The sequence below is a fragment of the Acomys russatus genome, chromosome 5 (assembly GCF_903995435.1).
Source record: "Acomys russatus chromosome 5, mAcoRus1.1, whole genome shotgun sequence".
Classification (NCBI taxonomy): domain Eukaryota; kingdom Metazoa; phylum Chordata; class Mammalia; order Rodentia; family Muridae; genus Acomys; species Acomys russatus.
In genome coordinates, this window is record NC_067141.1 from 38,371,539 (window position 1) to 38,386,519 (window position 14,981).

At 40.7% G+C, this 14,981-nt stretch overlaps 2 pseudogenes; one reads left to right on the forward strand and one right to left on the reverse strand.

The window, feature by feature from the left end:
• LOC127189842 (40S ribosomal protein S8-like) overlaps positions 1-8,819 on the forward strand; it is a 69,291-nt pseudogene extending 60,472 nt beyond the window's left edge.
• A 775-nt stretch (positions 8,820-9,594) lies between these two features.
• On the reverse strand, positions 9,595-10,987 carry LOC127189844 (DNA methyltransferase 1-associated protein 1-like; annotated as a pseudogene).
• Positions 10,988-14,981: the final 3,994 nt, after the last annotated feature.

Here is a 14,981-nt window from a genome sequence, read left to right on the forward strand (position 1 = left end):
AATTGCTGGTAGGTGGGAGTATGTCTGAAAATTCAGATTCCAGCCATTCTTCCTGATTCACTTTGCCCAGAGTATACTTATTCACTGTAATATTAGTCTCAACTATGTGGCCAGAGATGCCAATTTGGATGCTTTATATGGAGCCTCAAATGCCATATGGCTGCCAAATTCAACTAGAAACCAGAGTTGTGTCTACATGACCAGGTAGAACAAGAAAAACAAAACCACTGATGCATTTCCCAAAAGCTGGCTCTGCTAAGACCTTAGAGGGTACCTTTATGGAAGATATCTTAACAAACTAGAGAACTGGACCAACTCAAAAGACATCACCCTAAGGCAGAAAAGAGAAAGGTTAAGTCACATCAACTCAAAACATAATAAAAAGTCTTGCCCTGCAATACAGTACAGCCATTTGTAATAAAATTTAATAATGGTTGAGCATAAAACTTTTATCTATTCTGATGCATCACTGCTGATAAAAATTTTAAAGCTATTTAAAAATCTCAGTTGAGGCATTCATATAATTTGTCCTTTTTTATAAGAGTGAAACACATACATTTATGTTTAATCAGCACAGTCTTGTGCTTTGTCTCTTGGCCTGGTTTACTGTATTTATTTTTAATGTTACTTATTTTCATAATACTTGGTACTAAACACTAGAAAGAATTGTGTTTTCAATGTGCCAAACAACAGGTCCAAGTATTCCCTCTATTGTCTTTGAACTTAAGAACTGAAATATTCGCTTAGGGTTTTTTAAAAAGCCATTGGTCTCTTCTCTTTTGTTGATCTAATGTTCATCTTACACAGAAGACCTTAGATTTATCTGCAAAATCGTTGTGTGTCATAAATTTTCATCTACTAGGAATTAGAAAGGACCATATGTAAGAAAGAATGTACTTGAATCTGTAGGCCCCCACAGCTGGCACCAATGTGTACTCTTTCTGCCATTCTTCTTTGGATTTTTACTTCTAAGTTATTTTATTTCTAAACACTTGATTGCTTCTTTAACTACTCCTCATACGCCTTTCCAAAACAACTTTAGATGTTTCTCACATAGCACCCCAATCCTTTCCCTCCTAGAACCCAACTCTCTATTGAGTAATAATGTAAAATAATTATTTTAATAAACACTGAATCTCTACGTTTTAGAATGAAGGCCCCCTAGCTCAATAATAAATTAAATACCCTGAAGTGGGAAAGAGATGTGGGGTTAAGACTGGTATTGGATACTGTTGATATTCTTTTCTATAAAACTGAAATGCCTGTCTGAAGGACTATACAAGAATGAAGAAGACATACCTGTTGGGCAGCTCTGAAGACTTCAGTATTACACAGAGTGAGTGTCCTCATATAACAAAGGCAGGTCTCAGCGTCCTTCAGTGAGCTGTCAGCTCCCTCAGCAACTCTCCTGGGAATAATAGTATAGGCATTAGGGAGGCCAAGATGCCAGGCCTAGGGCAGTAGTTCTCAACCTTCCTAATGCTATGACCCTTTAATACAGTTCCTCATGTTGTGGTGACCCCCAGCCATAAGATTATTTCATTATTACTTCATAAGTGATCTGATATGCAAGATATGTGATATGTGACCTCTGTGCAGGTTGCAACTTACAGGTTGAGAAGCACTGGCCTAGGGGCTCTCACTGAGGCTGGCGATCATCTTTTTCTTATTGAAGGACAGGCACCCAGTGGACAATGAGAAGTCTGTGACCCTTGTGAAATGACTCCCCTTTCCTTTCAAGGAGGTATGTCCCCACACATTTCTGAAAGTTCACTCTGAGAAGGAGCTCTGGTTGCCCAGCAACAAGATTAGATGAGCACATTTTCAATTCATCCATTTTCTACTGGGTCAGATATTGATGCAGCCAATGGTATGAAAGGCAGAGTGGTCACCAGTGCTTGCTACTGAGAAAACAAGCCATGGAGGCTTGTTTTCCAGAATGAGTAGCTGGGGGCCCAGTCCAGACAAGGAGAGTGTTTTCTGCAACAATGAAGGCAAAAGGAAAGTGAAGCCTAACAGAGAAGTGTTCTGAGAAAGCAAAAGTAATGAAGAACTCAAATATGTAGGTGCAAAGAACTAATACAATTATATTGAATATTAGAGAAAAGTGGTTTACAAGAATGAAAGAAACCCAAAGTCTCTGCCTTTTAATGTATATAACTTCATGCAAACAGCACTAAAATCATTAAACAATGATGCAAAAATAGATGATTTATATCATAGGAAAAATGGTATCCAATATATGAATAGAAGGATGAATAACATATATAAACAAATGATTGATAGATGAAGACCTATAGATGATATGTCATAAAAGATGGATAACTGATGACTAGATAATAAATATATAGATGATAGATAGATAGATAGATAGATAGATAGATAGATAGATAGATGATAGATTAATGATGATGACAGATACATGATAGATAGATAATGATGATGATGGAGATAGAGAGATATGATAGACAAATAATAGATTAATAGATAGGATAGAAGACAATTGGTAGATAGATAGTATAGAAAAATTATAGATAGATGATAGATGAATCAATAGATGGATGGATGGATAGATAGATGGCAGATAACTCATTGATAGATACGAGATATTGTATGAGATATGCTCTCATGAGGCTATTACATACATTTAATTTAAATTCCATAATAATTCAATTATGCATTTATACTTATTTTACAGATTACAGGCTTAGAGGTTATCTGAACCACTGATCAAGGGTAAAGCACCAGGAAGATGTAGAGCTGGGATATAAACCGGAAGTCTCTCTGTAATTACTGTTTTTGAGCTTTGTAATGTGTGGGGAACTACCTCCCAAGCAGAGTTGGTGTTTCCTGGAGAGATGAGTTCCTTTTAAGTTGACCTGTTTTTTTCTTTCACTTTGCTGACCAGTTGACTCAGTGACAGGCTTTCTGCTCTTCTGTTTTTATGATTGGCATATTTCTGCTATCTGGTTAATTTACTGCAATGGTCTTTTTGGCTGAGTCTCAGCAACAACCAAAATCTGAAAGTGGAGCAAAATTTGTTGTCATATATGTTGCACACGAGCACACACACGTGAGCACATGCACACAGAGAGAGAGAGAGAGAGAGAGAGAGAGAGAGAGAGAGAGAGAGAGAGAGAGAGAACCACAAAAGGAGAAATGGTTTGATGATTTTCATGTTCCTGCATGGGATTCCAGGCATGGAGAAGTGGGACTCAGAGGGTACTACTTACTGACAGCAGTAGGACCCTATTGGTGTAAACTTCCTGTACACATAGAAAAGATAAGTCAGAAAGAAATCCAAAACCAGAAAACAAACAGAACAGTTGAACCTTGAAGATAATTGGAGTATATCTACAATGGCCATCACCTCTTTGGATAAGGAGTTTTGGAGATTAGTGCCTTTGTCTGTTCAATTCAAATAAACACAGACTTCCCTTTGGGGAGGTTTTGTCTTTTCTTCCATTGGCAACCTGCCTTCAAGGTCAAGAACACTGACCCTTAAGCAAGAGTAGCAGGCAGCCTTGTCAACCACGGCAGCCTTCAGATGCATGGCACTGGTGTCAGACATACTTCGAGAGCCATTTCTCTTCCATAAGCCATTCTGAGAAAGTTCAAGTTTCATTTGAAATACAAAATCCTCTATTCCTTGCCTCCACACTCCCTTGAGAGTTTTGTAAAGCTAAGGGGAGGCAAATGATGGGGATGGGATAGCTTCAGTCCCTTCCTCATCAGTTCCCAGCAAGACGCTGGGATCTGCAGGTGATGGAATTACAGGACAGTCCCATAATCCCAGCAGAGAAGGCCACCAAGAGGCATGAGCTTACTGACAGAACCACTGGCTGAGACAAACAAAGGAAATGAACAGGTTGTGCAGTATGAGTTTACCCACATGCCTCAAGGTATATCACCTGGCATGTTTATGCCCCCCTTGATCAGCATGAACTAACACTTTTTCCAGAAAGGAATGCTTTTCTTTATCATTGCCATCATGAAGAAGCATTTATTAAATACATTTCAGTATGCGGTGCTGGGTACAATACAGCACCTGGACCATTATGCACTGGTATTATAATTCTGCAACATTGACTCCTTTTCCTTTCTTGGTTTTGTTTAATAAACAATAGGTCAATTTCTACCACTAACAGAGCAGAGGCCAGAGCGGCAGAGCTACACAAGGAAACTTGATCAGGTGTCAAAAGAACAGGTTCCTTTCTACAAGATTTACAGCACATAAAGGTGTTTTGCACCAACACTTTTAAAGAAATCACTCCTAAAGACGGAACAGGATTCTCAAGAAAACAGAGGATGTACTCAGGCTTGGCACTCCTTTTGTCACGGACTCAAAAACTACAGTCACGTGTGATATATACTAAAGAATGCATGTAGCAAGCATGTGAATTATAAAACAATAGCAAGATGAACACTCTGGGCCCACAAACAAACTTGCTTTCCTTTAAGTGCTGGATCTACCTGTGGGCTTGCTCTTCCTGTTCCCAAGCATGCCCTCCTAGAAATGGACAGTGCTGCAGTTGATGACCCTGACCGTCACTGACTTGCCTTACAAATGGGCATTTTCTCCTGTTTGTTATTTGCTCCCCTTTGCATTTGAAGCTGATGGAGAGATCCTAATTTGCATCCCACTGTTCATAAACAAAGTTGAACATCTTTTTAAGTGTATGTTTGCTGTAATTTTTGCCTCCTTAGTAACAGACCTTGCATTTCCTCAGTTAGGTTGCTTATCTCTTTTTAAATTGATTAGTAACTGTTGTTGATTTACATGAATTTTTGTGGGACCTAGTGGTCAATTCTACTTGTTATTTGTTAAGCAAACTCCATTTCCTTGCACTTTTGTTTACCCTAAAGTGACATTAAGAATATTAAGTTAGTGCTCTCGGGGTCTTATTAGAACACGTGTCACGTCTAAAGGTTCCAAACCTCCTGTGCCTTTTAAGGAAACCTCTGACTTTCATGCATATGTATTAACTTTACAAGTATTTTTTTAGGGTAACCACAAATCAAATTTCATATTTTTTCTATCTAAAGTATTAATTCTAAGCAACATATATACAACACTGCCTCCTTTCTTAATTACTCACAGACCCAACATTATCACAGAAAAGTCCCCATGTGCAACCATTTGTAGAGTTTATTCTATTTATTTAGTTGAATCTGTAACTTCCTGCAAAAGATATTTCTTAATTGCCTATAACCACATTATCCCTGGCTATCTGATCACTTCAATCACCCCAGTGTTTACTTGAGCCTGGTTTTTGGATCTTTTTGAAGTATTCTCTTTAAATATGAGAATTAGCTTGTCAAGTTCCTCAAAATCTACAGTGGGAATTTTGAACAAAGCTGCTGAGAAGCTATCATCCAAATTAGAAGCAAGCTATCAGTTTACAGTATCTAAGCATTCTATACATAAAATGGTATATTTTGTTTTGTTTACCAGTCAGCGACTTTAAATAAAGTTTTACCAACGTGTAAACCTTTTTCTCTATATAGATATTGGGTATTGTTTGCTAAGTACACTCTTAAATTTCCTTTCTACTGACACTGTATTATATTTTCTCTGTGCTGCCAACTGTGGAAGTCCAATCCCTGTCCTTGTGCTTGTATTCATGTCTTTAGCACACAGGCCAGTGTTTCTATCATGAATGGGAGTGGGGAAATGACATCCTTGTCTTTTTCTGGTTTTAAGGTGAATACAGGGGACTGGAAAGATGGTGAGGGTGTGAAGGGCTTGTTGTGCAAACACAAGGCCCTGAGTTGGGATTCCTAATGCTCACAGAAGTGGCCGGCTGCTGGGAGCACAGTGCAAAGAACCCTGTGCCCACAGATCCCCAAAGAAACCAGGGATAGTAAGCATGCAGGATTATCGTTCCAAGTGGGAAAGACAAAAACAACAACAAAACAAACAAACAAAAAAAAACAACAAAAAGAATAAAGAAAAAACCCAACTGTTCTGTCCAGAAAGCTGGGAATTGAAGGTGATTAATAGCCTGGTGATCTGCGTTGTCTGTTGGTACAAGCCATATCAAGCTCTTACAACTAGGACCAGAAGTGGCCCGTAGCCAAATGATCCTTACAGCCAGTGCCTCCCCCAAGCTCCCACAACCAGGACTGGAGATGCCTAATGTCTAAATGACCCTCATGTTATATGTATAGTGAAAGAGTCCTCCAAGCTTCTACAACCAGAACCAAAACCTCTATGCTGTCTGTATAATGGAGGTCAAGCCAGACCCTTCTTTAGGCCCTTAAGCTAGTATAAGTAGCCTATGTCTAGAACCCATCTTTTTGGAAGAAATGACTTTTATCCTGAGATGAGTTTCAATGTAATGATGCTTCCGTGTGCACAAGAAACTGGTGTCACACACTCCTTGAAGACCTGATTCAAGTTGAGATCAATCTGCATGGAGTTTTCATTCTCACCCATTCGAGGTTCACTTCCCTGCCTGCTGTGACGACCTGCAGGGTCATCCTCACCAGGCACACCAGCCTGAGCCTCTAACAGCGCTGTGGAGAGTGGAAGACACGTGGATCCTAAGGGCTCACTCACTGATAAGCCAGTCTAAGAAAAATGACAGGCTGCAGATTCAGCAAGTGATCATGTTTCAAAAACAGAGAGAAGCCAGGCATGATGGGACACGCCTTTAATGCCAGCCCTCCGGAGGCAGAGGCAAGCAGATCTCATTCTACAAAGAGTCCAGGACAGCCAGGGCTCTTGTTACACAGAGAAACCCTGTCTTGAAAAACAAAACAAAACAGCAAAGACAGAAGGGGGCATGAAATTAGGAGGGGAGGAAGGTGGCAAGCATCTGAGAGACGTAGGGGAAAGGGAAAGAATATGATCAAAAATGTATTGTACAAAAAAGTTTCAAACAAGAGAAGGTAAAGAGAAACAGAGGGAAGATACTTGGTCAATCTCTGGCCTCTACATATGCACACACAGACTAACACACATGCACACACAGGCTAACACACATGCACACACAGACTAACACACATGCACACACAGGCTAACACACATGCACTCACAGGCTAACACACATGCACACACAGGCTAACACACATGCACATCACCCAATATAATTCCCACAGATGAATAACCTTCACAACTCACTGTTGAGAATTATACGTAATGCTATAATTTAAATAAACGCTATTCATCCAGTGAGGCATTTCAGTATATTCCCAATTCACTCAGAATTTTTATCCATCCAACCCTCCAAAACTGTTTCATTTTCTTTTAATTTAATTATTCTAGTAAAATTATACTTAATAGGTTTCTAATATTAAGCAAGCTTCACACTCCCAAGAGGAAGGTGACCTGGTAAAGTTGCATTCATGTTTACTGTATTACTTCCTCTCTGCTAATATTTTGCTTAATGTCTTTGTTAAATGAAACATGCCTGCCGTTTAATGGCTTTGTGGGTTTTAATATCGAATATGAATTGTATTGATTGCCCAATTCCATTTAAAGCAGATTTCATATACCATGACATTATTTATTTCTTCATTTATTGTTGCTTTTATTCTTGTTGTTGTGTTAGGACAGGGTCTCCCTCTGCAGCTCAAACTGCCCTGGATCTCGCTGTGTAGTTCCAACTGGTCTTAAACTCATGGTAATTCTCCTGCTTCAGTCTCCCAAGTCCTGGAATTATAAGCACACCACCAAACTCATATAAAATAACTTATTTATTCAACTGCTAGAACTAATCTAGGATGTCATCTATGCCTGGAAAAAGATCCTTAACTAATTCATCTTTCCTTTCTCTTACAGTCAGATTTGTAAAGAATTGCATGTTTTGTCTCTGTTACAGGTAAACTGACATAAGGCTTTTACAGAGATCTGTAATTATCTTATTATATCTTTTCATACCTTTCTCTTTCCTCAGTCTATGTCTTTTTCCTTTATTGTTCAGTCTACGTCCAGTTTATGTTAACAAACTGCTCAAAAACACAATTTTCAAATTATTAATATTTCTATCTTTTTGTTATTCTATACCCTTGAGTTGTAAGATTATTTTCTTGGAAAGAACATTTAGCTGGATTGTATTCCTTCTATGATATTATAACTCTGTATAAACAATAGTTCATATAGTCTAATATATATTACATGCAGTACATGTAACATAGTGTATATTCTATATCTATAGACTTTTATCACCAATGGAATATTAATTAGTATTCTCCAGAAAAGAAAATGACTCCATAGAAAGTATAATCTACTTTCCAGCCAGCACCGAGCGATAGGCATCTCTCGGGACAACTGGCACAAGCGCCGCAAGACCGGGGGTAAGAGAAAGCCCTACCACAAGAAGCGGAAGTATGAGCTAGGACCCTCGTCACATACACATAGTCCGAGTTCGAGGAGGCAATAAGAAGTACCGTGCCCTGAGACTGGATGTGGGCAACTTCTCCTGGTGCTCTGAGTGCTGTACTCGTAAAACAAGGATCATTGATGTTGCCTACAATGCCTCCAATAATGAGCTTGTGCGCACCAAGACCCTGGTGAAGAACTGCATCCTGCTCATGGACAGCACCCCGCGCCGACAGTGACTCCTGAGGAGGAAGGGATTTTAAACAAAAAACGATCAAAGAAAATTCAGAAGAAATACGATGAGAGGAAAAAGAACGCCAAAATCAGCAGTCTTCTGGAGGACCAGTTCCAGCAGGGCAAACTTCTTACCTGTATTGCCTCAAGACCAGGCCAGTGCGGCAGAGCGGACGGCTATGTGCTGGAGGGCAAGGAGCTGGAGTTCTACCTGAGGAAGATCAAAGCCCCGAAAGGCAAATAAACCATTCCTAGCTCATGTGTAAAAAAAAAAAAAAAAAAAAAAAAAAGTATAATCTATACAAATTGACATGAAAATTAAATATCATTTTTTTGCCCCTTTTCTTTGTCTTTGCTTTTCTTTGAACTTTCTTTCTTTCTTTCTTTTCTTCTTCTTCTTTTTTTTTTCTTTTTTTACTTTTTATTTAGACTGATTGAACCTTTGTATGTGACAAACATTACATCTCATTCTACTTTGTCTCTTGACTTCGTTTCACACTAAAAGAAAGTATTTTCTTTGTGATATACTCCAGATAAGGCTCATGGTTATACATTCTGACTTAGCAATTGTCACTGAACCTTTGACAAATTTCATTAATTTTGGTAATGTAGTGAACTCTTAATTTTGTATTTTATGATTTTGTTTCTAAAGCACTACCTGACTGTATTATAGATCTTTCTGGATATTTGTTCACTGTTTCTCACTCAGATTTATTCTTTGTTAGTTCTTTCCTTATATTTCTTTCAATAGTCTAAGTAGAATATTTTCATATTTAGTATCTGATAATTCCAATAGCAGAAATACATAAGAAAGTCTAATTCTGTTTTTATATTGTTTCCAAATTATAGTATATCTTCACCTTTTCTGTTTCCTTAAACATTTATTTTCAGTTTATATTTTTGTATATATAAATTATGCAATGCCCAAAGGCTAAAGAAACGATTGGGGTTTTTTGTTTGTTTGTTTGTTTGTTTTGTTTTGTTTTCCAACTTCACAGCTCTATTTACACTATATCGCCAACCCTGGTAGCCCCTCATGGTTTCATGGCTTTCTTCACAGATGAGCTGGAGGCAGATTCCCGTCGTTTCCTTGAATTAGGTGTGAGGGGTGCGCCTACTACATCAATGATGGTGTACTTGGAGTCAAGACCAAGTCCAGATTCAGACACTGCTGTCTCAGTGGGGCTGGTCCTGTTCCTGGTGTGGCAGGGCCCCCCCCCCGCCCTCCTCCTGAGCCAGGGCCTCATGGCGGTGCCACAGCATCTGTAGCTCATATTCCCAGTTGGCACAGGCCCACTCAAGCTCGTAGAGCAAGACCGTAACTCCACACCTCGTTGACCATAACATTTGTACCAGCCCCTCTGTGCGGGTAGGGCTCAGCTCCACACCAAGTTCTAGCAGCATCTGCTCCAGTGCCTTGATCTTCTTCTGACCCACAGAGTTGAGCAGCTTCATCTGCTGGCTCCATAGTGTGACACTTGCTGCCTTAAAATCTGGAAACTCGATGCCTACAGTGTCAGGAAGAGCTAGCTTCTCTGGCTTCTTCTTCTGGGGTGGCTTCTTCTTGGGGACCTTGTATTCTGTGCGCCACCGCTTGGCAGTGGTGTCTGCTGCTGTAATCAATTCCTGCAGGTTTTGGCTGCATTTCACCCACTCGTTTTTTCCGGGCATCGATCTTACACAGCTCCGGTGGCAGATACTCCTCCTCTGCCACCTGTGCTGGGGTCCCATTGTAAAGCCGCTCCAGCTGTTCCTTCTGCTGTCTCTCATGGCCAACATCAAATACTGGTATGTTGAGATCTGTGCCTGGCACTGCCCTCACGTTGGCAAGCTTGGCACAAGTGTGGAAGTACCTCTCTCTCCTCCCACAAAGCGCTTCTTGAACTGCTGGTGATTGTACCAATCACGAATGGATATGAAGAGCACGTCAAATCGGCGGCTGAGGTCAAAGAGGGGGTCAGTCTCTACCTTAGTACAGGCATCATCAGTTGGTACTCCTGCTCTGGGTACACCCGCACCTGTACGGTCTTACTGAACCTGGCAAAAGGGTAGTCCTTGCCCTCTTCTGATGCCCGAGGCCAGGGGAGAAAACACAGCACCATACTTCCGAGTTGGGTTGGTAAATGGCATGCACTTCCCAGGGCGAACCTTCTTGGATCCCAATTTTAGCTTTCACTGTGTGATATGCCTGACCAGTGTCACTGGGTAGTAATGGGGCGTGCATCCTTTTTGTCAGAGTAAAGCAAAGCATAGACCTCCCGATGCAAGCTCTCAGGCCTCTTGAAGGTCAGCATCTCTGAGTACCTCTTGGATTTTTTTTCTCATCCGGGTTGATAATATCCTTCTTGATGGTAGTCCTAGAAGAGGCATCTCCCTCTGGACCCCCAATTCTAGAATGTTCTGTTCATCGGCGCCTGTTGCCACCATGCCTGAGAGATGAGGGAGCACCCCGAGTCAGTACCTGAGTACTCCAGGGGCAACCCATTCCTCAGTTTTTATGTATCTCTGCAAATCCACGGACAGAAACTTCCGGCTGATGAAAAGATTGGTTTTTTTTTTTCCCAAGGAAAGTATGTGTGACTTCTGTGAGAGCAAAGGAGGCTGTCAAACTCATGTCGCTCATGAAAAAAGACAAAGAAGCAAGGATAAGAGCAGCAGTGTGGGCTGCATTCACTCTTTACTCCTACAAGTAAAAACGTTAATCTACACATTAAAAACCCTCCTTAACACTGTTGCATTCATGGTTGAGTTCCCAGCATGTGAACTTGATAGGTACATTCAAACCACAGCTGGCCTGTAACAGTGGGTAAATCAGAACCCAGATGAAGGGAAGCAAGATGGCAGGGGAGCGAACATCTAGATACCTTGCTGTCTCATTCTTGAACAACTTATATTATTGTTAACAACAGAAACGTGTGTGTGTGTGTGTGTGCACGCGCCCTGCCCATGCCCCACAGCATCCTTTTCAGTTTTCACGAGCAGGGTCATTGCTGTCCTCCCTCTTTAGCATTCAGTGAGTGCTTTCCAGTGTCAGCAGCCAGCACTCTCCCACGCAGGACATGTACTTTGACCTGCTCCCTTCTGATCGCATTGCTGTCCTCTGTCTATATCTTCTTGCTTTTCATCGCTGAATCTGCTTCTCCCCCTCCCTCTTAAATACTTGCCTACAGAGAATTCACTACAGCCCCTTCCCTGTGTTCTCTCTGCTCCTCAATAACAGATGCACACCTATGCTGCTATAGCTTAACAAAAGTCAAAAATTCTTTTGCAGGTGCCTATGTTTTATAAGGTGTTACTGAGCCCAAATGGCGATAAACAGCTGTAATCCCGAAGCCTAGGAGACGGAAGGAACATGATCATGAGTTTACAGCCAGCCTGTGCTACAATGACTCAAACACAAACAAAACAGACAAAGAAATAAATATGGTGCCGCTAAATTACAAATGGAACTTGCCTTGCACGATGAGTTATGATGATGCAGACACATTCGATGGAGAGTGATTGGCAAATGACCCTCAGAGGCAGATCCATTCTAAGAGATAAAAGGATACAGCAGAATGGAACAGCCCAGAAGAGATGATGGCTTCTTGATGAAGACAGGACTCCTGCTTGTGTGAGAAATTGGTGACTACATGTTTGACTATGTGGATGGTTTCTTGGCAACTTACTAAGACATTTCCATAGTCTCATAATAGGAGCACCAGTAAAGATGAGAGCGTGGTCACTGGTTCTCAGAGACTGCTCTAACGTGCCAATGGGAAGGTCCATAAATGTTGAGTTGCAGTCAAGTGACCCAGACAAAAAGAGCTGGTCCCTTTCTACTAATCCTAATTTTATTTTTCCTTTGAATTGAAGCGTAATAAACCATTTTCCAAGTCATAGGACGAATCAAACTTTATCTTCTAAAAAGAAACTCTGCTGCAACTTTACAGTCAAATAACTTTCCCAATATTTTCATTACTTGCACATAACAGAGACAACAAAAAGGCCAAGTGCATTCTCGGATCATTAACGTCAGTGCCAGAGTCTATTGAATGCCCCAGAGATGCTAGTGATTGCCTCCAGTAATGCGCACCTTGTCATGTTTGTTGCCTGAGTCATTAGCGACTCTTCACTGTTTTTTATCAGACTCCCACTTGTTACAACACTGGGGTTTGTTGCAGCCCTGACATTTGCAACATCATTAGTTGCTAAGACAAAGCAAAAAACATGCCCTGGAAGGTTCAAGAAAGCAATGTTTACAGGCCAAAGCAGAAAGGGGGAAACTGTTTACTGTGGGGAGGGTTTGCTCATTAGCTTCCTGGTTTTACTACTCTAAACCCATGTTTGATGAATTGCCTTAATGTCCAGCATGCTCCTTTTATTCTTCCACCAGGAGAGAGAGAGAGAGAGAAAGAGAGAGAGAGAGAGAGAGAGAGAGAGAGAGAGAGAGAGAGAGAGAGAGATCAAGCAGCAGGAGCAGGCTACAGAGATCTAGAAGGTTCTTTTATCAAGCCAATATATTATGAAAAGCCAGCACAAACCCAAGGACATCAGTTCCTAGAGACTCTTTTGGGCCCTGAGCTCAGGAAGCTACAAGCTCATGCTCAGAGCAGAACATTGATTTTTTTTTCCTCTGATGACCCCTTCCATAAACTATTTCTTGAACATATTAACACATGCAAACTATAGTTGGTCACATCGACAGAAATATTTAATGTTTTCTCTTTCAATTCCCAAATGTGGTTTTTGCTACTGAATAAATAATGGGCTATTCCATCATATGACTAGATATAGTTCTGGACATAGCTCTAAACACTCTTTTTGAATCCATAGACACTTTATTTTTTTTAGTTACTTTTTTTTTTTTAACTTTTACCTCCTCATCAGAAATATTAGAAACATAGATTTGAATACTTGTACCATCATGGTTATAGGGATGATGCAACTTTCTTAAATCAACACCAAATAAATGATAGTTTTAATTGAACAAAACTGACATGGTTGCCTAATTTATATATTTACTGCTTTGAATTTACTAGTAAGCACAAATTCATTGAGAGAAGACTTAAAGATTATTGATGCTGGACAAGTACCTTTTATGACATCTTAAAGATTCATTTTATCATTTTCAATTATGTGTGTGCATGTGTGTCTGCATGGGGGTGTATGCACATGAGTGCAGGTGCCCAAGGAAGCCGGAAGTGTCAATGCTCCCTGAACTGCAGTTATAGTTGGCTGTGAGCAGCCTGAGTTGAGTGCTTCCCAAAAAACTTGTTCTCTGCAAGAGTACTATGTAGTCTTGACCCCTGGACCATCTCTCCGGCCCCCTTTTCCAGTATTTAGTTCTAAATTCCTATCTGTGGCTTTTACATGCAGATCTTGTTTACTGTGTCTAATAGGTGATGGCAGGATCCTAGGCAGAGGGTCTGTCAGGCCAAGAAAATTGCCCTGACTGTCCCAATGCATTTTCCCCACGTAAGAAAATGACTACGTGAAAGCAATGTTGACAACAGTAGAGTCTTCGCTTGTGTGGCAATACCTGGATATAGAGTAGTCGCAGGACTAGTTAATATCCCATTTTGAAAAAGGATCACTAACCCTGGTCACCACGTAGGTGTCTAAGTTCTAGATGTCATATTTTCATAAAACTTTTCATAAAAAGCAGAAATGGCAGCCCATCCCTTTGTCTTTCTTTTCATTAAGGAAGGAACTCTCACAGAAGCGTCTCCCATGGTTCATCCTCTCGTCCCATAGGTCACAAACCCTTTCTACAAAGGCAACTGACAGGGCAGTGCTGGACACTGGTAGCCCCTCTGCTGTGGGACAATGGTACTGTCTGAGCAGGCTGGAGCAGACTGGTAAACTTGTCCTTCTAATTATCCCCTCTTCATTTTCTCTAAAATAAAAATAAATAAATAAAAGCTTTAAAAAAATCCCCTATGAAAACAAAGAGAGTACTTCGCTCCTGGGCTGCTTTGCCAAATTCCAGCCAGTCAACTTTGTGGTCTCATCTTTCCTTTCTACAGAGTTATTTTACTTCCTGGCCATTCCTACACTTGTGGGAGGAGTGTGGGGCTGGGGACAGTGTCTTCCAGGGCACTTTACGGATGGCAGAAACAGCCTAAGACTTGGCAGATGAAGTTCTAGATCCTGTCTTTCATTACCGTGTGGTCAAAGGAAGGCTTTTGGTCTTGAATCCCAGCTGTGAAGAGGAAACACTAAGAATCCCTGCCCTGCCTATTTCTGGAAGTAATTGTGGGGGCCAAATGAGGTAAGATGTGTGAGGCTGTTTTGTAAGCTGTCAAGTACTGTGCATATTAAAGGCAACTGTGACATCTTAGGATCCTGTTTGCACTTACAAACACCTACATCTTAGAGCGCTGTGTCTCATCCACTAAGCTGAGGTCATTCTTAAAGGAAGAGTCCTTCATATGAGTCA